The sequence below is a fragment of the Rhinichthys klamathensis genome, unplaced genomic scaffold (assembly GCF_029890125.1).
Source record: "Rhinichthys klamathensis goyatoka isolate OS25496 unplaced genomic scaffold, OSU_Roscu_1.1 h1tg000514l_1, whole genome shotgun sequence".
Lineage (NCBI taxonomy): Eukaryota > Metazoa > Chordata > Actinopteri > Cypriniformes > Leuciscidae > Rhinichthys > Rhinichthys klamathensis.
The window spans coordinates 122,501-149,846 of record NW_026606994.1 but is presented as its reverse complement, the minus strand read 5'-3'; the positions used below and the strand labels follow the sequence as shown (position 1 = coordinate 149,846).

The window sequence follows — 27,346 nt, the reverse complement described above, 5'->3', positions numbered from 1 at the left end:
CTGGCAGATTTTTTTCCTCCCGTTTCCCAAATAATGTTGTTGGAGTTTATTGGACCCAGGAGTATACGCGCTATGACCGCGCCATAATTAGCCCTGACTGATGGCGCGTAGTTAACATCAAACAATTAGCGCACATTGTCGTTTTCAGCATAGAAGAATAAATGTGTCCGTGACTGAGGGATCAGGCCGCCGGCTTGATGAAAAGCAGTTCTGGCATGGCCACCAAATCAATTATGAAGCGAAAGAGAGCAGTGTCTTCTGGGTAACTGTCAGTCAATTCTGCAAAGGCTAATTAATGTGTTTCCAAAACTGAGCTTTTCTTTGTAAACCGAGCAGATTTTAGGCAAAGCCTGGTGTCTAGCCAAGTTGTCATTAATTTATTCCTCAGCGACTCTGTATGATTTATGACTGTAAAATCCACATCAATCTACAAGCCTTCTACAAAATCCACAACCATCTAATTAAACCTCTGTGATGCTGACAGGACAAAGACTTATTCCAACAAATAAACCAAAGAAAAGCCTACAAGAAACAAGAAGCTACATCTTTTACCTAATTTGGTGTTCCCGCCATTGCTTGGAAATTTCTCATTATACCATATTATCACCGAATATTCAATCTTTGAAGAACAGGCGCAGGTTTTGTATTTCTTTTTGGATCTGATTGATCGTAGGCTTCATTCAATTCAGTTTTTTTTTTTATAGGTGAATAACTTTTTTCACTAAAAGAACAGAGATTTTCTGATTAAATAAACTCATATTAACGAGGCCTGCATAAAATAAAAAGCAATATAAAATAAAATAAATGTAACAAAAAATAAATATTTATAGTGTGCTTTTCTCAAACCCAAAGCGCTAATACAATTATTTAGCTAATAAATGATTTTGATTATTTTATTAATAAAAATAAAATAACAACATAGCATAACGAGAGATTTATAAGCAATTTTTGTAGGACCAGGAACATCACGAATGTCACAAGTTGGGAAAAAATCCTCCTAAAAAGCACAAAAAACTAAAAAAAAATTGGTGTGGTGTGAATATAAAAATATATTGTGAATATTTGCCCTGTGAGCAAAGTCAGTAAGATTACATTAACTAATATTTTGGGATCAAAACGACCGTAACATGAGGTTAAACCTGCTTTATTTGGTGCATTTCTGAGTGAACTACTTTCAAGAGATTCAGTCTATAAAAAAAGTTCAAAGAAATGATTAGAATCCATTATCAACACCCAAACTGCACGTCTGTATGATCAGACATCGGAGGCATTCGGCACTGGCGGCCAATCAGACGCACATCACCAAAACGTCCAAATCCAGCATGGAGGATCCAGCCGACGGCTCTTTTGAGGCCGATGAAACACAAAGAGGGTTTAATTATCTTGCTTTGTTATTCGCACAACAGATCTGCTTAAAAGAAGCGTCCACTGTGAGCTTCTGCATGGTGTCGCCCTCAGTCGCACCACTGGACACTTTGAAGCCCATTCTTTCGGCCTGTTCGTGGGGCGTTTGTTGTTTGGGCTGAAGCCGGGAATCGCGGGGGTTTCTCCGCTGGTTTCAGAGAGCTTGAGAGAGAGAGAGACAGAACGCTCTGCTGAAGAACAGAGGCTTTGAAAGACTTCACGGAGACGGGACCCTGCGGGGAGCGACGCTGAGCTGGGAAATCTGAGCGGTTCTGTTCCTTTAGTCTGTGACTGTAAACGTCACATTTCAGAGATTCATGGACATCCGGAACCAGCGCAGAGCAAGAGCTCTAACACGAGCGTTGAGAAGAAAGAAACAAGGGGAAGAAATGCTCTTTACTAACAAAACAAAGTGCCATGGTATTATCTGACACATCACTAGTACTTTTCTGTATGGCTTCAAGACATGTGTGGAATTGAAATTAAAATAAAATAATAGTAAAGCATTTTTCCGAGTCTCATAAATACAGGTGAAACTCATACAATTATTTCAGTAATTCAACTTAAAAGGTGAAACTAATATATTATATAGACTCATTACATGCAAAGTGAGATATTTCAAGTCTTTATCTGTTATAGTTTTGATGATTATGGCTTACAGCTTATTAAACCCCATATTCGAAAAGGTTTTCATATCTGTAAGCCATAATCATCACAATTATAACAAATAAAGGCTTGAAATATCTCACTTTGCATGTAATGAGTCTATATAATATATTAGTTTCTCCTTTTACATTGAATTACTGAAATAAATGAACTTTTGCACCATATTCTAATTTTTCGAGTTTCACCTGTATATATTTCATCTAAGCAGAGGTTTGAGTTCTGGTGTGTCAGGTTATAAACTTCTAGTTATTGTCAAAAATACCCTGGAAAACATTATTGTTTGTTTTTAATCTCGGCGGCAGAGCTCCAGCTTGTCAGTGTTGTGTTGCTTTGCTTCGCAATTACTCTACAAATGTCACGTTTGACTAAATTAGACTAAATATCACACTGAATCATGGCAGTGGCTTTATTCAGCGTTATGCATCTCCATAGAAAATGTCGCCACACCTCCAGTTTTCCCACAACACCCAAACCTTTATGAATATTGAGCTTTATGCACGCTCAAAAAAAGAGCTTCTGTTGAGACAAAATCGCCTTTAACATGCCAAAGAACAACGGCGTTTATTGTCATTTCTTAAGGGACGTGAGATAAGTCTTGGCCTCCGGTGGGCCTTTAGCCTGACCTTGTGTACAAACCTCCACGGGCTTTAATGCGATACGCCATTAGTGCGAAAAGGAATTTGTTCCGTTTACATAAGGGACGTAACCTCCGTGCCAGCGGCGCTTTTCCAGATGCCATCGGATTAAGATCCGACCCTCGCTCCGCTCTCCGCCGTCAGGAAAGTGCCTTTTTCCCAACATATACAACTCCTCTGAGAGAAAGAGCAAAATCATGAAAACCGAGCCGTTTCACGGGTGTCGATGAAGTCCTGCTGAAGAATGTAGATAAGAAATAAAGCAGTCAGGAGCGCATTTACTGTGTTTGCTATTGCAATAAAAGTTTCTACTGTATAAAGTTGTTTTATTCATGTGTTTCCCACAAGCTTGAGCCACAGAGCACGAGTTATATTTGTTTTATAATAATCATTTCGCCCTGAGCTGTAAAATCTGAAGCTAAATGGAAAACCGGCACAATATACGGCACTTAATAACAGCAAACCGAGCACAGCGGGGCAAAAGCATCCGCTCGTAATGTTATTAATGACCCTGCTGCACTTCGCGTGGAGCTTTTCCTTGTTTTTCCTTTGGTTTTTCCATTTTCCACTCCCGTACAGACCCACGTCTGGTCTCTAAAGGATGTGTTTGCCATCGATTACTTCGGACCTTTAACTGGCTTCAAAGAAATTGCAAATGTAGCCTGAAGCTTGAAAGCATCGGCCCTCACTCGCTTCATTCGTCCATCTCAATAATTGCAGATATAAAATGGCCCAATTTTCCTGCAAATTGCAGGTATTCCGATTCTTGGTACAATAATGGAAAACGCTAGAGCTTCAAAATCGGGGAAAAATGCACTGAATTAATTACTGTGCTGCTATGTGACAACTGCACCTTGTCAAAGTGTGCTAAATCCATCACTTAAATGCAGCTTTCTTCAGCCAAGCACAATAATCTTCTCCTAAACCCCCGAATAGCACTTCAATCCATCTGTGGCTCGCATTAGCGCTCAGAGACTCGGGTATAACGACACCAGCGGCAGACGTCCACTCCCCGCAAATGATAGATTCCCCAAACGCAAACAGCGCCAAAGAAAGCTCACCCGGATTCCAGGAGAGCGTTTCCCATGTCCAAAACTACCGGGTCCGATCACACGAAGGGAAGGGACGGGCCGACGACGAGCCTCGTGACTCATTAGTGGAGGATTTAGACACATGACCTGTGATTGGACATCTGGAGGAACACTGCAATACAAGCCAGATTACAAGTGCTAATATAGGAGTGAAAAAATAACACTGGTCTTTCTGCTATAGCAGCTCTCAGATCAGATGTTAGTTATAGTTTTCCTCAAGAGTTTCGGAAAAGATCTAGCGATGTTTGCATGCACTGATTATGTGAATCTGATTTCAGAATCTAAAAAGTTCTGTTTATGTAAACCGATTCACATATTAGTTTACACGTGAAACTCGACAAATTCGAATATGGTGCAAAAGTTCATTTATTTCACTAATTCAACTTAAAAGGTGAAACTAATATATTATATAGACTCATTGCATGCAAAGTGAGATATTTCAAGTCTTTATTTGGTATAATTGTGATGATTATGGCTTACAGATATGAAAACCTTTCCACAATATTCTAATTTTGAATTTGGGGTTTTCATATCTGTAAGCCATAATCATCAAAATTATAACAAATAAAGGCTTGAAATATCTAATGAGTCTATATAATATATTAGTTTCACCTTTTAAGTTGAATTTTTTGCACCATATTCGAATTTTTCCAGTTTCACCTGTAAGTGTGAATTAAATGTATTTCTGTATTTCTGTCTCATCCACTGACCAGTTCATAAGACATGAGATGTAAATAAACACGCACATGATAGTCCGATTCACGTTGGGTTAAAAACTTAAATTTTAAATGTTATAATCGTCCATATTTGACCCAAACATGGATTGAGTGCAAGATCCTAATTAAAAGACTCAATAATATGAGCGTTTCTCATCGGATGATCCGAGCTGCGCTCCACATCTGCAGGAGTCTGTTTTCATCTCTCCAAAGGGATTTTAGGCCAAAAACAAAGTTACTAAAATAAAGCACCACTCAGAACACAAATGTGTCCTCAGAGCGACAGTATGAGAGGGCAACATCTGTGAAATGAAATTACGCTCTGGGTCATGAAAAATTAATGCATTAAAACTCATTTTCAGGCACATATTCAATTGAACTGTGCTTTAATTTACTGCACTTATTATCTTTTTTAGAATCTCGTGCTAGAAATAAAAGCAGCATCATAAGACGACCATGACGAGACAATAATAAATCATGAGTATCGAGGCTTCAAGCATCTCTGATTCTTTCATAAGATTATTCTGCTCATCACTGAAAATCAAAATGTCACATCACACAGAACAATGAACTATTGAAGACAAATAAAGCTCCTATTTAGTGCGGAAGCGACTACACTAACGGCGGCTAACAGTTCACCGTACGCTTCAGGTCAGCGGGTGCATGTGATTCACTTTGAGAGGCCAAAATAACTCAATGAAACGTCTGGGGGAAAACATACTTGTGACCTTTTCTGGATGAAAATCAAGGTATTAATGAGCCATGTTCCAAATGGTACAAACATGATCCATAACCTATGACACATCGATACTTACGAGGAACTGAGTTAGATGATTTGATTATGTGTGGTGCAACTAAACATAAAACAAAAGGTCATTTTAATATTCCACCCACATAAAATGGCAGATTTGCAGTGTGACTCAGAGTATTGCGACGGTTGAAAAATGGTTCGGGATAATTCTGGTTATAAAAGCCCTGATCCATTAACCTACACCCCGCATGACCTTTGACCCTTCTGTGATGCACACCTACAGGCCGTCCATTAATCAGTGCATGTGTGTATAAAACACAGGAGCTTCATCAGGTTAAAAGCTGGATTCCTCCTGTTTGTCCTGAGACGGGACTCGGGTCACGGTTACGCCAGCACACGTCAGGTAATTACACACGACGAGGCTCGTTAGGCTCTCTGTGACCTCTGACCCTTTTACTCCAGTGATGTGCAGAAACACTTCCAGCATTAGAGGCTTCATCACTGACTGACAGCAACACTTCAGAAACAGGTCCATTCACACACACACACACACACACACACACACACACTTACTACATTAAACAGCTTACAGCACATTCTGTCCTCCATCCATCCATCCATCCATCTATATCTATCTAGTACAGGTAAGCATCATTATTTTACTCCAGAAAGATGAATTAAGTATTGCTGAGAACCATCAAATAAATTACAGTACATTTGCATAAATCATCAAAGGCATTAAAAATAAAGCTTTTAGATGTAATTTTGTTGTTAGTGACATGTAATGAAGCATCTCTGTGCTTTTACACTCAAGACATGAAAGAGAAGCAAAGAAAGTGTGTGTGTGTGTGTGTGTGTGTGTGTGTGTGTGTGTGTGTGTGTGTGTGTGTGTGTGTGTGTGTGTGTGTGTGTGTGTGTGTGTGTGTGTGCTGTAGGGATGATCCCTGGACAAACAGTGACCTTGAAAGAAGATTTGCGAGCCGTGATGGACAGACTCTCGCCCCCCGTGAACACTAATATGCTCCTCTCTCAGAGATAATTACTCACAGCGGGGTAAAAAAGGGGGAGTTTCCGTGATGACAAGCTTTTAAAACACTACAAGAAATACAGTATCACGGGCACAATGCCATGCCACCCAGCAGATGGTGTCTAATCAGGGTGGCACCACAGCGAGAGGAAGTAAAACAGACACCAGACCGACCAAACCCCCATAAAACACACGCGAGGCGTGTCCAATCACACAACCAGGACAGACACTGTCACACACACACTGCTAATTCACATATGTGAACACACACCATTGCTTAAGTATGCATGCGCAAACAAAGAGCATCAAATTGTTTGCACTCTAAAAAAATGCTAGGTTGTTTTAACCCAATTTTGGGTCAAGTATGGACAAACCCAAACATTGGGTTAAAATTCTAATTTAAAAATGTAATCCAGCGGCTGGGTTTGTCCATATTTGCCCCAAAGTTGGGTTGAAACAACCCAGCAGTTTTTAGAGTGTTTCAACTGTAAATGTATGTCTGATAGCATCATGCAAACATACACTACTTTAATATTTTTTATTCATCAAGGACTCATCAAGTTGAGGGATGCACGATATATATCGGCAACTATATCAGTATCGGTGGATATATGTTCATTTTTGATGGTTATCGGCCCGATAAGTAAATTTGGCCGATATATTAAAGCTGATAAATAATGTATTATTTCCTTCAGCTGAGACTCTTCAGATGCGCACTGTTCAACATGATGGTTTTGAATTGCTTGAAATATGATTGAAATTACTTTAAAAAAAGGAAAATAAAGTGAACATGTTCTGTCATATCGGCTACATACAATTATAATTAAAACATTGTAATTGTGTGTTTGGGTCCTGGCTTTAAATGATGAGACTTTTGTTTTTGTAATCAGGCTCTCAGAAATTATATAAAAATTTGGATTCAGATTTATCGGCCAATATATCGGTTATCGGCTTTTAAATATAAAGAATTATCGGTTGTCGGTTTTGGCCAAAATGTTATATCAGTGCATCCCTAGTAAACACATTTATAATGTAAGAAAATATTATTTTTCAGATAAATGCTGTTCTTTTGAACTTTCTATTCATCAAAGATAATGTACTGCGGTTTCCATAAAAATATGAACTGTTTTCAACATTGATAATAATGAGAAATGTTTCTTGAACATTAAAATCCTCATATTAGAGTGATTTCTGAAGGATCATGTGACACTGAAGACTGGAGTAATGATGCTGAAAATCACAGGAATAAATTACACTTTATTATATATTCACATAGAAAACAGATGATTTACATTGTAATAATATTTTATTATTTGTAATCAGCATTTGTGAGAATTCTTTTAAAAACATTAACCAAGCTTTTAAATGGTAGTGTACATGCTGAAGTCCATGATCATTTTCAGCGGACATCATTTAGGACGTTGTTTCATTCTTTTAATTCTACTTAACGTTAATGTAATATGAACTCACATTCAGCTCTAAAACGCCCACTATTCATCCTCCAATCAACTCTTCATGATAAAATCAAGTCCTACACACGTTTCACGTTCACTTATGGTAACGGTGATATCTAGCACACACACGCGGAGACTGAGCTCAGTGTCGTCTGGCGAGTCAGCAGGACTCATCGGCAACTGTTTGGTTTGGATCCGCGCGGTTCAGGCGGGTTGACTTTACAGCTGCTGTTAACAAAAGAAATGTGTGTGTGTGTGTGTGTGTGAGAACAGCAGAGACTCAAAGTGAGCACATTCCACATCTATTGTGCTTCCTCTTTCACTGCAAGACACTAAAGAGAAAAACTCCTGTGCAAAAACTCTTTTCATCCCTACAACCACATTTCAAACTTGTCATTCATTCATACATTACAGGTGAAACTCGAAAAATTAGAATATCGGGCAAAAGTTCATTTATTTCAGTAATTCAACTTAAAAGGTGAAACTAATATATTATATAGACTCATTACATGCAAAGTGAGATATTTCAAGCCTTTATTTGTTATAATTTTGATGATTATGGCTCACAGATATGAAAACCTTTTCACAATATTCTAATTTTGAATTTGGGGTTTTCATATCTGTAAGCCATAATCATCAAAATTATAACAAATAAAGGCTTGAAATATCTCACTTTGCATGTAATGAGTCTATATAATATATTAGTTTCACCTTTTAAGTTGAATTACTGAACTTTTGCACCATATTCACATTTTTCGAGTTTCACCTGTATAAAAGCTGTTAATGTGCCTAAATGAATTTATGTGTTCATGTATATGTATGTTTCTTTTACTGTCAAAATGCATGCTAAAAATGAACTGATCTAAAGTGTAGAAACTATATGCATACTAATAATTTTCACAAAGAAACGGCAAGCACCACATTTAAGTAAACATTACATTTGAAGTATAGAAAAACTGAAATACTATTTGCTTCGCAATCGGACTGTGTTGCCTTTTCAACCTCAGTACATTACATACAGAGACTCTCAGAGAGAAAAGCCCTTTCTCTGGGCTTTAATCACAATGCAGATGTGATATTGACTGGCCATTTTGTGAGTCGGGTAATGGCACCGGGATATTAAAAAAGGGAAAGAGAGAGGCGCATAAAATCAATGTGCTGTGCTTGAGTTCTGCAGACTCATTTCTCAGCGCAGGTGCAAAGAGCGTTTCACGGGACACGCAAACACACCAAAACATTCCCACATCGGCAAGCTCTCGGGGGTTCAGTGAGAATGAAGAGCGTCCGCTGACAGGGCTGTTTATTTGCACACACAGTCTGAGTTTTAACACCCAGGAATTATGCAAATCATGTAACAGCACAAACACACTCATGGAAATTTGGCAGCGGCCGAATGTGTAAAGTGCAAATGTGCTGGACCTTAAACCAGCTTTATTGGACAGAATCTGGGTCGGTATCCCAATAAAAAAGCTTGAAATAAAGCCAAATAAAATGGATTTTTAGTTATATTATTTTTTAATTATGCACACACTATTTAAAAATAAAAATAATTATAACAATGACTGACATATAATTGCTTAATATAATTAATAACTAGATAAACAAAATAACACTTAAAGTCCACCTGTGTTGAAAGTCCAGCGTTTAATGTTGTTTATGTGTCTATGTGGTGTTTTTAATACGCTTTAAGACACACATGTGTAAGTTCATAAGTCGACAGCATTGCTGAGTATTTCCTCCTTAAAACTGCAGTGAACCAAAGACAGTCTCAAAAACACGGTTTGAAATCGCTGGTGTTTCTGACGTCACAAACGACCTTGTAACCAATCAGATCAACGTGTGATCGTCAACCAGTGGATCTCTGAGCTGAGGGAGTGAGTGGAGGCGGGGCTCATTTGCATATTCATAGAACCGCGCATACTAAATGAGGTGTCGAGTTACATTCAAGATATTTAAAGACATCAAGAATTTGTTTTCAAGGAAAAAACTTTTAAATATGTAATTTTGGTGATCAAAGATGAGTTTTAAAGGATAAAATGATTGACTACAGGGGGACTTAAAAAAATTATAGAATAAATTCTGTACTAAATGAGAGTGTAAATAGTGGCAGAAATCCAGTACTAAAGTATAAATAGACACAAACAGCATCTTGTTTACACTGCAAGTGCACAAGGTGCAAACAGAAGTAATATGCTATTAGTACTAATAATATCTGATATCTGAGCATTGGTGGACAGAGTTAGTGAAAATAGACACTATGTAGTGTAAATAGATTTTGCATGTGTCGAGGCTCGTTCACACCAAGGACGATAACTATTGCAATAACAATATCCTTCTAAATATAAAAGTATAGCAGAGTTCAACAATCTTGTTGGAATCACTTGAATGATAATAACTTTCACAACCAATCAGAATTCATCCTGCTTTAGAGAGATTGGGCATTTAAAGCGACAGACGACAAAACTGTGGCGCGCTTATAATAAACAGAACGATAGTTAATGTTATAGTTATCATTATTCATTGAGTGAACAGGCCTTTTTCATCCGACACTTTTCTGTGACACTGAATCTGCTCTTTAAAATACTGAAATATAAATACATGTCTGATTCTACATGATATAATGAACTGCAGTTATGATTGCTAAAAATGATTGCCTTGTACAGTGAACCATCTCCAGTCTGCAAAACGCATTTACAGCAATACAGTATGAATGTGAGCAGGGGTTCAATGGTACTTGTGCTTTTCTCAGTGAATAAAAAGAGCCACATGAAGAAAAACCCCCAAAATAATAATCTCATTAAAGAGAAAGTGTTCTTTGAAGCACGCCGTCTCTCACTAGCTCCTGTGACCTAGATCATGTTCGTTCTAGTAAGCACTAGATCAAGGCAACAGAAGTCAGATTTAACAAAGCATTTCCTCTTCATGCATAGCAACGCATAGTGAAGCAGCCCGCCTTTCCTTATTGGCTCGTTTGTGCTTTCGGGTCGTTGGAAGATCGTTTTGCTGGCGCTGGTTGGTGGCAGAAGCGGCGCTCCAGCATCGCGTGCCAAAAGCCATCAGGGAAAAACTCAAAAGCCAAAGTCACGTGATTCACTCAACACACACGCCGGCACCCCCCCGCTCTCGGATCTCCAGACACCGGCCACTTATCGGTCCTCTACCTCCACCAAACCAGACACCGGCAAACCGTGAAGTCTGAGACACACACCACGCATCAAACCCTGAACACAACTCTCCACTGCCATGAAGAAATCAGGCAAACCTTCAAGAAAAGAGATGGTTTTTAAGGCACTGTAGAGCCGTTTACTCTTCTAAACCACTCAATAACTAAGCAAAAACATTATTTAGACTAAAAAAAACACCTACTATGAAGAATCTGATACATAAATTAATAACTTAAATTTCAAATTTATATAATTCTCAATAAAAGTAGTAGTATCTAGAGAAGCCACAAAGACAGAAAACCAAGAGAAACCACAAAGACATTTAAATGAGAGTATAAAATGATACAATCATTGTTATCAAGATGAAATATAATAAATCATGGATGTGAAATATAATGTATAAAAGCCATAGATAATAACATAATTTTTTCTAATCTCAGAATTTAAAAACTACTTATTTGGGAGAAAAATGTATATATGGAACATTTATATATATATATATATATATATATATATTCAGTATATATATATATATATATATATATATATACACATTTCTCCCAAAGAAGTAGTTTTTAAATTCTGAGAATAGAAATAATTATGTTATTATCTATCTATATATATACATATATATATATATATATATATATATATATAGATAATCTTATATATATATATATTCAGTATGTATATATATATATATATATATATATATATCTGCTGGACATCTTTTCAGCTTTATTTTACAGTATCTGTGTTGGTATCCCTGAAATATAACCTGAAATAAAATAAAGCAGTTTTAAAATAAAGCCAGAGTTTGTTTATTTTACAAACTGTAATATATAATTATTTTATTTATGTATTTTTTTGTTGTTGTTATTATTATGTTAAGTTATTTTGGATTAAATTGTGGTAAAAAAAAAAGAATAGGTGAGAGAACATTTTAGAATAATATACAATATAATAATCATCAACTAAAATAACTAAAGTAATTCTAGTGAATTGCTTCAAAAAACTCCAAAGCTACAAAGTACAACATGAAATATGATACTATGTACTATATATTAAATAATCACAGGCACCTTTTGATTCATTTTAATGTGACGTGCAGATCATTGAGCAGATAAAAGTTAATTTAATTGCCGATACTTATAATTTAAAGAGTTCATTAGGAGAAACGGCCAAGCAATGTGAGATCTCACTCCTAAAGAATGCAATTATTGCTTTCATAATTGACAGTTACATCTCTTTAATTACATGATGGCTCAAGCTATAATGAGGCGAATGAATGACGCAAGTAGCAAAAAGTCAAGAATATAATTATCAGTGGGTTTTATCAGCAGGGTACGATCGTTTCCACAGCGTCGTGTGTCTGTGAATCCTAAACAAGAGGAGAACTCAATTAACACCACAGCGAGAGCAGAAGAAATAATCCATAAGCGCCCGAGGCTGCATGAATCTGTGCAAACACAACCATACGGGGTCCACATGTACAGGACCCTCATTTACCTTCACCTGAGGGACTGATTTCCTAAATCCAGAGCGTTTCAGAGCACACGTCTTCAAGATCACGCCTGTGATGCGGTGATGGAGATTTACCGCAACACGAACACGATAAGCTGATTTACACAACATTATCCAGACAGAGTGAAAGAGAAACAACCATAAACTTGATTTGGAATCAACATTGCATCTTACAAACTCACAATTTAAAGAGGACGTATTATGCTTTATTACCTGTTCAACTTTCTTTGGTCTCTATATCAGTGTTTCTGAACTCCTGAAACGCCTCCACTGTAGTCTTGAGTTTCTTTCAGGAACGAACACGCCACAATATTCCTCATTATAATAATTAATGCGCAGAATAAAGGGGCGGGGCCTGGTTGAGTTAGTTAGTAGTGTGTTAAACTGGTGGTTATAGGGGCGGGGCACTTCACAAGCACACTCGAAGCGCTCGACCAATCACAACACACTGCTCCAGCCGACCAATCAGAGCACAGTGTGCTTTCAGAAGGAGGGGCTTCATAGAGACAGGAAGTAAACAGAGCGTTACTGACAGACTGGGAAGAGAGGAGCCGCAACAATGGAGAATAATGCATGCAAACCTGTTCTAGAGCCTGAAAACAACATCAAGACTTTGTACAAGAAAATAATAAGTCGTCTTTAATGTTGTTTTGGTGATGGTGGACATAAATAACTCTCTGTCGGTGATTTGTCAGGTTGTGTCCTGTGTCTTCTGAAGGTGCTCTCACTGAGAAAGCGCTCATAAATTCTCTTTATATGTTTCCTGGACACGCAGAGACTAATGCGTCTATCAGATGCTTTATGGCTGCATTGTAGCTGCTCATACATGCCATAAAAGCATTGTAAAGTCTGCTTGGATGGAGTGCTTTTCTTTAGACCACTAATTGCTCACGCAGCAAGAGACACATTTTTACGAGTGTATTACCTCATCTCTTTATGGAAATATTTATGTTTCTGTCCAGAACGAATGTTTTATCATTGCTAGTTGATTTTGGATGATGGTTCACCTTTTACTGGCAGAAGTGTCTCGATTTGGCATGATTTGATCTAGTGTAAACAGAAACAAGTTTGGATACACAAATTAAATAATACGGCAGTTTGATATTAAAATGCATGAATTGCAATGTGTGTTTTCGCAGTGTGTGAGTCACCATAAACATGCCCTCATGCATTTGTTTCTCAGGTGTCGTGTTCACCTGAAGATTAAGAATTTCCCACAAGCTTCTTTGTGGCCGTTGTGTTCGGTTGCTTCTTAAGCTCACAGGCTAGTAACTAAATCCCAGCACTCTTTGTTTAGAAACACAAAAGACATGGTTTCTGTGGCTGGGAGTTGGACGACTGAGGGTTGGCAAGGTGTAAAACAAACTCAACCTAAGGCCATGTGTGCACTTTTAATTTGAGACGGGCCGTGTTTCTGCCAGGTAAATCTGCGCCGCACAAAAGAAGCACTAGAGGAGAAAAGAACGAGACTTAATTAGAGGCCGCTAACTAATGACGAGGTTTAAGCTTTCACTTTAAGCGCGATCACTGGAATGATGTGCAGTGGGTCTGCGAAAACGTAACTCGTCACAACACTGCATTTACGACCGGCTTACTATTGGGAAGGGAATTACACTGCTGGTCAAGGAGAAGTTTGGAATAATTCATTCTCTTCTGCTCACCAATGCTGCATTTATAAAGTAAAAATAGTGAAATATTTTTAGAATTTAAAATATCAGTTTTCTACATGAATATCTAGTAAAGTGTAATTTATTCCTGTGATTTTCAGCATCATTACTCCAGTCTTCAGTGTCACATGATCCTTCAGAAATCACTCTAATATGAGGATCTGATGCTCAAGAAACATTTATGATTATATTATCAATTTATTGTGAAAACCGTGATGCACCACCATTCAAAATTTTGGGATGAGTATGATTTTAAAGGACAATAAATTGATCAAAAGTCACAGTAAAGACATGTTACAAAAGACTATATTCAAAGAATATCAAAGAATCCTGAGAAAAAAAAATCAACATTTTCAACTAATAATAATCATACACTCTAAAAAATGTTGGGTTGTTTCAACCCAAATTTGGGTCAAATATGGACAACCCAAATGTTGGGTTAAAATGTAATTAAACAATTTACAGTTGAAAGTGAAAGTTGAAGTTGGGTTAAAATTTTAAATTACATTTTTAACCCAACATTTGGGTTTGTCCATATTTGACCCAAATTTGGGTTGACACAACCCAGCATTTTTTAGAGTGTAAATGTTTCTCGAGCATCAAATCATCATATTAGAATGATTTCTGAAGGATCATGTGACACTGAAGACTGGAGTAATTTTTTTAGTCAAATAAAATAAATGCAGCCTGGGTGAGCAGAAGACACTAACATATCCCAAACTCGCTAGTGTAAAAGCAGGAAAATAAAATAAAAAGCATGACAAGTTACTGCCAACGACGCATAATGCGCAGCTCTATAAACACCTCAACGCTGGACCGTCGATATAATTCATTTAGCATGTAGATCTGATCCTGATTACCACTGAGATCTGTTCTCTGACCAAAAAAAAAAAAAAAAAATTCTTTTTCCAATTACTATTGCACCAGACCATCTAAAGAATGCTTTGAAACAAAAAGCAAAGCCACAATTGATGCCAGCCAGCCATTTTTTTTTTTTTGGTTCTCTCCAGTCATGGACAGGCTGTAAGTCTTCAGAGAGTGGATATTCCAGCTCAGCTCAATGTCAGCGCTGGTTACGCCTGATTCAGTCGGACCCCCCCGTCCCGTCCCGAGATTGAGTCTGACCCCTGCACGCAATCGCCTGCACTTTCCCTTCACATTACTTCTGCTATTCTAACTTTTCCACTTCTGAGCAGCATCAATTATGCACTAGAATAACACAGGCCCCAGCCCGGGCGATATGACATAAAGGCCGATTATGAGCCTGAATAATTCAGGCACCTTCGTGCCATGTAGCTCTTACCAACGATACGGCGACGGGACTAGTGTGAGGAACGGGCCCACCGTTTTTAGCTGGAGGGAACGTCGAGTTATTGAGAAACTCTGATGCTTCTATTCACACGACGCTTTGACGGAGAGAGGATTCCTGTGGTGAGTTGATAGGAAAGGGGAAAACATTTATGGGGAGTCTACAGACCAAAAAAAAAAATTTTTATCTGAATATTCAGTGTGCAAGATTAACAATCAGCTTGCATATAATGAGAAATTTCCTTTTAAACAGAAAATTAAAAAATTAAAAATGTTCTTCCTCAGTGTTTCGGTCTCATTTTCCAGCACAAATATCTAAACATTCTTAAATCAAGAGACATTTACTGGAGAAGAAGCAAAATGTCTTCACATATAAAAGATAAATGTCTTGTTTACTGAAATATTGAGTTTGTGCTTACAAGAGCGGTCAGAAAAATAAACTTAATTCAAAGGGAAAACAAACTAAAACTTCATTTTGATAGATTTTTCATTAGACTGAACATCTTAAGTAACTTTGCTTCTCCAGTAAATGCATCTTGATTTAAGAATGTTTCGATATTTAAAAACACTGAGTAGGACCAGTTTAAAAGGCTGTTAAATACACCTCAGATTTCACGGCCACCTTTGCCGTTTCAACACGGTCGCCTTGACCTCGTTTCTTCAGGATCGCGTGCGAAGGTTTGCCTGTGAGATCACAAACAGCTCTTAATATTTTATACACTCGCCGCCATCACACTCAGCTTCTGTCTGCACCAATCAAACGCCAGGAAACGCTGCGTTTCCATTGGCTGATCGTCGCCCCCCAAAACACATCACGGTCCTTCAGGACGAGACGGAAGATCTTTACACACACACAAATAGGGAAAAAAGGAATGAAAGCTTGTCAAAACACAACTATTAAAACATTATGCATGAGGAAAACATGAGAGTACTGATTTGATGTACATATTTGGTCAAATGCACTCAAAAATAATTACGAATAACAATAAAACTACATCAAATTAATATTTAAATATTTTTTTTAAAGTATTTGTTAATTAAACATTTTCATTGAGTGCACAATATTTAAATGCAAGAAATAACTATTTTATATAATTTTATGTTTATAGATATATTTTAACAGTATATATATATAAACATGAAATTTTATAATAATATAATAGTATGTATATATATATATATATACACTATTATATTATTATATAATTTCATGTTTATATAAATTGCTCATTGACTTTAAATACTTTTGGGAATGTGACAGTTAAGTTTAAACTAGAATTATTTTGCTAAATGAGTTATTATAATTTTATGTTTATATATATATATATATAAACATAAAATTATAATAACTCATTTAGCAAAATAATTCTAGTTTAAACTTATTGGCTATTGATTTTACAGTATACATATGTTACAGTATACACAGTATAAACATGAAATTATATAAGAGTATATATATATATATACACTATTATATTATTATATAATTTCATCTTTATACTGTGTATACTGTAACATATGTATACTGTAAAATCAATAGCCAATAAGTTTAAATTAGAATTATTTTGCTAAATGAGTTATTTTAATTTTATGTTTATATATATATAAATATATATATATATATATAAACATAAAATTATAATAACTCATTTAGCAAAATAATTCTAGTTTAAACTTAACTGTCACATTCCCAAAAGTATTTAATGTCAATGAGCAAGACACACTTTTTTATAAAAAAAAAAAAAAATGTATTATTATTATTAAATAACATTCAAAGATTTGCATCTTACCCATTTTAATTTTAGTAGCGCATTCTTCTATGGCTAAATAATTTCTGCTTGAATATTTTGTTTCATAATAATTCATTATATCTGCACGTTTATTGTTTCCAACATCAGTAAATTAATTAGAAGATTACAGACGGTTAATACAGATACACACGCTTTTAATCTCACAAAATGTAATCAAATTAATGTAATGTAATCTTAAAATGCTTTGAGTGTAATGCAAATATCCCCGGACTCCAGATATTTATGTAGCCGAGTATTTCATATTTATACATCAATAACCATGACCTGTGAACTTTTAGTTTAGACCTCTTCACAGTCAATGAATACTAATAATAATACATTTTATTTATAATGCACTGTTCTTTTTCAAAGCACTACAACAAGTACAGTACAAAAGTACATCCGTAAAAGAAAATTAAATGAGAAAACCAAACTGCAACAACAGATACAATATACATCCAGTGCCCAGCGTCTCCAAACACAAACACTATCTTAAAAAGATGTGTTTTTAAACTGTTTCTTAATGATGGGGTCCTAATCTGGATGTCTGTGATCCGGCATTAACTAACCGTAGTAGCCACAACATTGGGCCGGAATCGAACACTGGGGCGCAGAGACACCCCGACAGCCCCCTAAAGCCCTGAGCCCATTACAGCACATGCAGAGGGCCAGTAATCCACGATTAGTCCAGAGAGAGAGAGAGAGAGAGAGAGAGAGAGAGACCCAGATGGCCTCTTCAGTGCGGACCGGACCATTGAACACCGAGGAGGGGGGGGGCAGATCAAGGTTTGGGGAAGCAGAGAGATCAGCAGCCAAACAAACACGGCTTTAGAAACAGATGCTAAATATCCTGCGGTGTGTTTCCCAAAAGCTTCGTTCGTTAGCCAACTGTGTTCGCAAGTTCTGTTGTTATCAGCAGTTCAGCGAGGCTGTGTTTCCCGAAACCATCGTTCTAACAAACATTCGCAAACAGCATCGCAGAGTTGTGTGTTTGGACGACGCTCTCGACCTGTGGTTAGAAGAAGAGTTTCATGTTTGCATGACATGTGGACTCAATAAATCCTGATCTTGAGCAAAATAAGCAAGCCGACATTCAGTTCAATCTGTATCTTTTATTTAGAATAAATACAAATCATTTACGTCTTTTAATTTGTCAAGAGATTTAAATCGAGTGTGAATTTGCTCTAAGAACGAGTCTATGAAATGAATCTGGAAATAAAGCAAAATAACTGAGAAAAATGAGAAATATTCCTCAAATGCCATGTTCGTAATTTATAGCAAAACATCTAGCATTACACTCTAAAAATGTTGGGTTGTTTTAACCCAACTTTGGGTCAAATATGGACAAAACATATATTTTTTTGTAACATTCTACATTTTACTGACACTTTTAATAATGCATACATTTTTTTCAAAGTGTATTTTCCAGGCAATTCTAATGAATACAATTTGAAAGTTTTTTTTTACACTCTAAAAAATGCTGGGTTGTTTTAACCCAATTTTGGGTCGAATATGGGCAAACCCAGCCGTTGAGTTACATTTTTAAATTGCATTTTTAATCCAACGTTTGGGTTTGTCCATATTTGACCCAAAATTGATTTAAAACAACCCAGCATTTTTTGATTTTTTTTTTTAGAAATGCATGAGATCACGAACACGAACAGTTTTGTTTGTTAACTATTAAACATGATACGAGTGATGTACTCTAAAAAAAAATGCTGGGTTGTTTTAACCCAATTTAGGGTCAAATATGGGCAAACCCAGCCGTTGGGTTACATTTTTAAATTGCATTTTTAATCCAATGTTTGGGTTTGTCCATATTTGACCCAAAATTGAGTTAAAACAACCCAGCATTTTTAGAGTGTAGGATTAGATTTTTTATTTTATTTTTTAGAAATGCATGAGATCACGAACATGAACAGTTTTGTTTTTTAACTATTAAACATGTTACGAGTGATGTAGACTCTAAAAAAATGCTGGGTTGTTATAACTCAATTTTGGGTCAAACATGGACAAACCCAAAACGTTGGATTAAAAAATGCTATTTAAAAATGTAACCAATGGCTGGGTTTGTCCATATTTGACCCAAAGTTGGGTTAAAACAACCCAGCATTCGGGAAACAGTAGTGACTCGCAAGTTGATTTACTCAACGATGCATCGTACACTCTAAAAATGCTGGGTTGTTTTAACCCAACTTTGGGTCAAATATGGACGAACCCAAACGTTGGGTTAAAAATGTAATTAAAAAATTTAACCCAATGGCTGGGTTTGTCCATATTTGACCCAAAGTTGGGTTACGATGCATCGTTGAGTAAATCAACTAGCTAGTCACGCTAGCCTTTACACAGTCTGTGTAAAGGCATCATCTTCAAAAATCCTCGGTCAGGAGCATTTCAGTGCAAAAAGAGCTCTAAGGAAGATTAGAAAAGGACAATTAAACGTTCTCAGGCACTGAAGGAAACAGTCCAGGGCAAATTTATAACTAAACAGTTTCTGCAGACTTCCAAAGACACTCCAGGGTTCCTCTTAAGTCTTATTTATCTCATTAGGCCTTTAACACTGATTAATATGAATGCCGAATGTGAGCAGGAAGGTTTCTATGGAGGAGAGGAAGGGGGATTACAGAGGAAAGGGTTTTGTGTCAGTAGACAATGAGCCGATGGCTTTTTAAGCCCTTTAGTGACTCCACGCCATTAGCTCATGAATGAGGAGACCTCGAGTCACTTTACTCCCAGAGACACTAAACAAACAGACCTCTGTCAGAGCCGGCCGTACACAACGTTTCCAGGAGATCCTGGAGGATCTGCTTCGAGATCTCAGAGCCGCACGATCTGACAGAACAAGGTCAGAAGACTTTAACTTTTCAGTTGTCAAACATACTTGACCGCACACTTAAGACAAAGCAAAGCTGCGTTATAAAGCCAAGGCTTTTCCGCTCAGAAGAATCACGTCTACACAGTTATGACAGGGACTTCATGACAACTATAAATTACACAAATGTAACTATGGAAGGAGAATTGTGTCATGCACGAAGAAATTTGGGAAAATTTGAAATGTAAATAATTTTTATTTTAAGCATTTAAGCAGTCTTTAGTTCAAAAGGTCTTTAGATCTTGAGTAACAAATTCAATAGAGTGTATCTAATGAAATAAATAAAATATTAAATAATATTAAATAAACAAAAAATAAGTTAAAATTATATATATATTATAATGAATATTTTTTGTTTATTTAACTTATTTTATTTTACATTATATATATATATACATATATATATATATGTATAAGTTATTTTAATTTATAAAATAAATTAAAAATAAATGAAAATAAGTGTATATATTTTTTTTTTTCTTTCTATTTTTCTATTGTATTTTTTGTATTTTGTGTGTGTGTGTGTATAAATATATATATATATATATATATATATATATATATATATATATATTATTAGAATTTACTTTTAGTGTATTTAATATTTATATTTTTTATTTAAATACAATACGAACTAATTTTTTTCTTCAAAAATGTACATTTTTGTGAGGAATTCATATATGGGCAGAACTAAATTAACCTGAAGCATTTAAGCAGACGCCTTCACATCAAAAGGTCTTTAGATGTTCAGGAACATCACTTCAGTCCATGTGTCTGATCCACTCGCGTGGGAATCTGAGTCTGAGTGTTTCGGGAAACTAAAGGCAAATGATGTTCTTCATGTTTAGTGCACGTCTTCACGCCCACGGCAAGCGCTGATACTGTATCTCGGGTGCAACAAAACACCCCTGAAACCACCTCTCCACCTCTCCACCTCTCCACCCCTCCATCCCTCCACCCCTCCACCCCTCCATCCCTCCATCCCTCCACCCCTCCACCCCTCCATCCCTCCACCTCTCCACCCCTCTATCCCTCCACCCCTCCACCCCTCCATCCCTCCACCTCTCCACCCCTCTATCCCTCCACCCCTCCACCCCTCCATCCCTCCACCTCTCCACCCCTCCATCCCTCCACCTCTCCACCCCTCCATCCCTCCACCCCTCCACCCCTCCACCCCTCCATCCCTCCATCCCTCCATCCCTCCACCCCTCCACCCCTCCACCCCTCCATCCCTCCCAATAGCACCTCATTGCAGTACACGAGATCCAGGGGGCGGAGTTGGATCCAGATCTAAGGGGTGGAGATGGGAAGGATTAGGGGTGGGGTTAGGGATTAGGGGTGGGTTTAGGGATCAGGGGGCGGAGTTGGATCCAGATCTAAGGGGTGGAGATGGGTATGATTAGGGGTGGGGTTAGGGATCAGGGGGCGGAGATGGGTAGGTTTAGGTAATGTAAGGTGGGAGGAGTTGGATCTGGATCCAACTCCTCCCCCTGGATTTCGTGTTCTGCAGTGTGGGCCATCTCACCCCTCCATCCCTCCATCCCTCCACCCCTCCATCCCTCCACCCCTCCATCCCTCCACCCCTCCACCCCTCCACCCCTCCATCCCTCCACCCCTCCATCACTCCACCCCTCCATCACTCCACCCCTCCATCACTCCACCCCTCCACCCCTCCATCCCTCCACCCCTCCACCCCTCTATCCCTCCACCCCTCCATCACTCCACCCCTCCACCCCCAGAAGACGTGAGCGCGAGGACAAAGCTCCGTCCTGGGGTTAATCCTGTCGGCTTAGGGCTCGTCACAGACCAAATGTCAGCTATTGTTGGAGAAACCGGGTGGAAGCGGCCGGACACATGCGTCTGTGAAACACCGTTTGGCGTGTGAGAAAGATCTGGTGAGGGAAAAGGCCGTCGCTTCTGTGTTCGCTGTGAACGCCGAGAGTATTACAAGCAGGACCATGAACCCCTCTCCATTCACCCCCTTTATCCTCTCCTGCTCTCCTTTTCTCTAAATACATGCATACTTTCGGCCGGGTTGTGGAGAGGCGACAGCGAGAGGAAACAATAGTGGCCTTTCAGAGCGAGCGAGGCCTTTCAGAACTAAGAGAGAGAGGAACCGGCCGCTCAATATTTACAGCGGCCCGCTTTCCATTCGTTCGTTCGTTTGTTTGTTTGTCCTCTCGGTGGAGTAAACACCGATGCACATTAGAAATATTGGTAACACTTTACAATAAGGTTCATTAACTAACATGAACTAACAATGAGCAATACATTTGTTACAGTATTAATCTTTGTTAATGTTAGTTAATAAAAATCCAGCTGTTCATTGTTTGTTCATGTTAGTTCATGAACTAATGTTAACAAATACAACCTTTGATTTTAGTAAATGTTGAAATGAATATTATCTAAGATTAATAAATGCTGATGTTCATAAGGTTAACTAATGAACCTTATTGTGAAGTGTTATGGAAATAATAAAATGCCTCCTATGGGATTCTGCACACTCACTGACTATTTGTGCAATAAAACATTTTTTTGCACTTATGAAATCTTACGGTAAGTTAGTTACCTGCCGGGCGAGTCTCTGTAAACCGGTTTGAGTGTGTCCCGCAGCTGTGACTGGTGTGTTCTCCTGAAACTGAGGTGTGAATGTGGAGTGGCCCGGGTGAAGCAGGCATGACCGAAACACCAGCACATGAGCGTCATGCCGCATTTACACACATAACAGGAGAAACACTGAAGCTTTATTTGCTCTCAAGCTTGCAATGTTAATTCATGTTGAATATCCTTTATGAATAAATGAACCGAACACTCTTGTGCAGGAGCTCTAGACTATCACAAACATCTGTCTCGTCGTGCGTTAGCATGAAGCACAAAACATGTACATGTCACATATTAAAAATACACCAGAACATTAAGACATGCGGTTTAAGATGAAGAGTTTGCACTGAATTAAATACATCGGACAGATTTTACAATAAGGTTCATTAGTTAATGTAACATGAACTAACAATGAGCAACACATGTGTTACTGTATTTGTTCATCTTTGTGAAAATACCACTGTTCATTGTTTGTTCATGTTAGTTCACAGTGCATTAACTAATGCTAACAAGTATTACAATGTTTGTAAATGTTGAAATTAACATTAACAAAGATTAATAAATGCGGTTGATTATTAGTTCATGCACAAGAATCAATCTGAGTGTTTCTGCATTCTAAAAATGCTGGGTTGTTTTAACCCAACGTTTGGGTTTGTCCATATTTGACCCAAAGTTGGGTTAAAACAACCCAGCATTTTTAGTACTTCTTTGGGAGTGAATGAATCCTGCATGCAGATGTCCAGCATCTGCATCTCTCCTCCAGCGTTCACTCGTGTACGTCTAATCCCGAGCCCAATCGACTGTCAGACGGAGCAACTATCCCGACCACGACACCGGGCATATCAGCGTTCACAAAGCCCAAGAGCATGTGATACTGAGAGCTTTTATACAGCCACTGTATATCCAAAGTCAACAGACAGCAAATCCCTGGCTCAACTCGCTTTTGTCTTTATTAAATAAAAACATTGTGACATTGCGTAACGTCCCGCTGCCTTTTTAAGCACCTAATGAGCGGTTGCAGGGTAACAGTGATGTTATTCTTCTGCCTAACATAATCCACTGTCATCCTCGTCTAAATGTGGTCCTAAAAAATGCTGGGTTGTTTTAACCCAACTTTGGGTCAAATATGGACAAACCCAGCCATTGGGTTACATTTTTTAATTACATTTTTAACCCAACGTTTGGGTTTGTCCATATTTGACCCAAAGTTGGGTTAAAACAACCCAGCATTTTTCTGTTCTTTAAAATCATCATAATAGTAACTCTTCAGACCAGGTTTCTCATGCACCGGCTGAACTCTCCAATACACACACACCGTCTTGGTTCCCCTCTGAGAATGGATTTGGACAGCAGAAAGGCACAGCACATTTTACACACAACAGGAGAGGTTTAACAAGTCTCGAAGAGGAAAACACGAGTGTCAAAACTAGTCAAGTCAGTGTGACTTGCAGCAGGATCTGTTCAGGACTGAAGAATAAGAAGCTCGTCGTATATGACTGGAGAAACACACGCATGAGGAACGCGCCGGGTTTTACATTTCTCAGCTGAGATGCATGATGTGTATTCCTTTACTTTTTAAATCTCCCACAGAAGTACTAAAAATGCTGGGTTGTTTTAACCCAACTTTGGGTCAAATATGGACAAACCCAAACGTTGGGTTAAAAATGAAATTACAAAATTTAATCCAACGGCTGGGTTTATCCATATTTGACCCAAACGTTGGGTTAAAACAACCCAGCATTTTTTAGAGTGTGAGGAGGTCCTAAAATGCACATAAAATACATGCAAGTGCGTATAAGCGGACACATGCGGAGAAGTGCACAAAGTTTACAGAGGTAAAAAAAAGAAAAAAAAATATTCAATGTGGTGGGAATTACAAAACTTTACAAAACTTATTCTGGGCTACACTGCAGTAGAAATATGCAAAATCTTTTTTGTTTTGTTTTTTAAAATACAATTTTTATAAATAATAGGAAATAATATATAAATAAAAAATCATATATATGTCATATATGTGATTTTTTATTTAAATATTTTTTCCTACTATTAAATTATTATTATTATATATATATAAAATTTAAAACTCTGTAAAACTCCCCAAAACACGGGTTACAATTTGCGTGTGGAGTACGTAAACATATAATATATATATATATACACACCAAAAACAAATTGGGAGTTTTTACAGGAAATATTATATAATAGAATGATTTTAATAAGCAATACAAATATAGTATAATATATATATATATATATATATATATATATAATATAAAAAAATTATATGTTTACATATTCCACACGGGAATATGTAAACTTTTACATAAGAGTTTTACGGGAAATATTATACAATAATAATATATATATTTTTTTTTTATTGCTTATTAAAATGCTTATACACAGAACCAGTAACTGGTATTTAAGGGACTTTCACGGGAAACACAGTTGCCCTGTACACACTGGACCGTCGAGTGGGAACACATTTCTGACTGGTTCATCATGGAACATTTTCACGAGCGACCCAACTATCGTGTTACATCTGAGTGTATGCTGGGTTTCCGTTCAGAGGCCGCGTGACCCCTGCACCCCGGGTCTCCAGTCGAGGAATCAACCTCCTGAAATATATAATTGTATCATTCATTTTCTCTGCTCAGCATGGCACTGAGAAATAAAGAGAGTCGCAGTTAAAGGGGAAGGAAGTCTGAGGAGGATCCGGCTAGCGGGAGCTCTTAGCATGGGAAACGCTACATAGCAAACTCATTATGGCCATTTACTGTGCCAAAGGTACAGTGAGTAATTAACCAATTAACCATTCATACTCATAAGGGGGGTGCGAGCCAATGAAGTGCGGACAGCCAACAGACGACGTGCTTCACTGGTGCCTTTGTGAGTCAATTTATGTGCCCTTCTAATATTCGGTCAGAGCTCATGCGATGCATACAGAGAGAGCAGATGCACTGCTAAATGTGTTTGTGACTATACGTGAAACATGCAAATACATCATTCCTCACAGTCCGTGTGTTCATATCATGTCCTGCACACGCACACTTCTTTTGCTATCATTTGTGAGGGTGCATGAGTGAAAAAAACAAGATTACTGTAAATCTGACACACAACATCCCTTCTATCTGCTTAAAAACAAGACAATAAAACACAGACTCAGGAAACCACTGGATTCTTACAGGCCCAAACTCAACGTGAATCACTGGAAACCATCTGTGCTTCTGGTTACTCCCCAAAAATGTGAAGAAGAAAAAATATAGAACTTAAATATTTCTTTTTCTCTCTATGGAAATCTGCAATGAAACTTATTTTTTCAACAGAATAATCACTTGGCTTGAAATCCGTGTGTCTAAATGATGTGGCTTTTCAGCGTCACATATAAAATGAAATCTGACTTTGCATTTTTCTGTTTAAACAAAGTGTCACATAAATAATCTGTTCTCTCAAAGCAGGGGAGCAATTCTGACCACAGAACATCTAATCAGCAAAGAAATACTCAGTCTGGGCAGGTTTCAAAGCTGTCTGATACATTTCAACTAGTTTTAAATATGATATGCAACTTGTTCTTTTAGCTGTACTGTTGCCATGGAAAACAAAAAAGACTTCATTACTTTTGTGGAAAGTGAAAATGTGAATATACCATCAATTTTAAACATTTTAAGGTTGAAACAAGACGATTGAGATCAAATAAATAAATAAATAAAATACACATCAATGGTAATTTAATGACTAAAGTTAGATTATGTAGGCTGTTTAAAACTATTTATTAATTATTTAAATCTATTATTTCTCTTTAAAACTATTTACAAGGTTTTAAATAAGAAAAAACGGCATGTTTTAATTATTCTGACCTATGAAACACTTCAAAATGCACAAATAAAATGCTTTATTACTTTTGTTTGGTCGAAAAACATTGTGTAAATTAAATGCATTCATCTCATCTTAATATTATAAGCTATTTTAACTCTTTTTGAGCTGAGAATTGCAGTGTCATTTACCGATCCCGTCTGGTGGCCCTTCACCGTGCGGCCCTTTTCGTGTCCACAAATACATGGTTTACACCTGGTTTTTAATTAATTAATTAATGTATTATTTAAAAAATGTGATGATAATGAACAGCATAATTCATATATTAAATTTAGGTTTTATTTCAGAGTTTCACTGTCAGTGATTTGACGCTTAAAAGCAACATGAATTCATTTAGCCTACAAATGTTCGTCAAAAGGAAAAAGCAACCAATTAATAAAAAAATAAAAAAAATTGGATCAACAATTTTCACTTAACCTATCATAACAATTGTACTGGGAAATTCATCAAATTAAGAAATTCATCATGCCGATGCTAAAATAACCACCTGAATGAGAATAAATTACAGTATTGAACCAAACAAGTAAACTTTAGTATTTAAACTCGATCGGCAACAGTAGCGACGCAACGAGCCAAAAGCTTTCGCGAGAAATTTTGCCGCTCAAATTAGTTTTTAATCTATCGATGTTATTGATTTTTTTTTTTTTTTGAGTTTACCTTACTTTTGATTATATGATACAAAATATGAATTCATATAAATAAACACAATTAGATATTATTATAATGTTCTGTGAAAAAACGCCCGATTCATAGTTTATAATAAATCGCGAATAATCGACAGAAACACTGCCGATGCGCGCGAACTG

At 37.2% G+C, this 27,346-nt stretch overlaps 1 protein-coding gene across 2 annotated transcripts in view; it reads right to left on the bottom strand.

Annotated features, from left to right (window-relative positions):
• efna5b (ephrin-A5b) overlaps positions 1-27,346 on the bottom strand; it is a 139,476-nt gene that overhangs the window by 111,247 nt on the left and 883 nt on the right. The window lies entirely within an intron of this gene.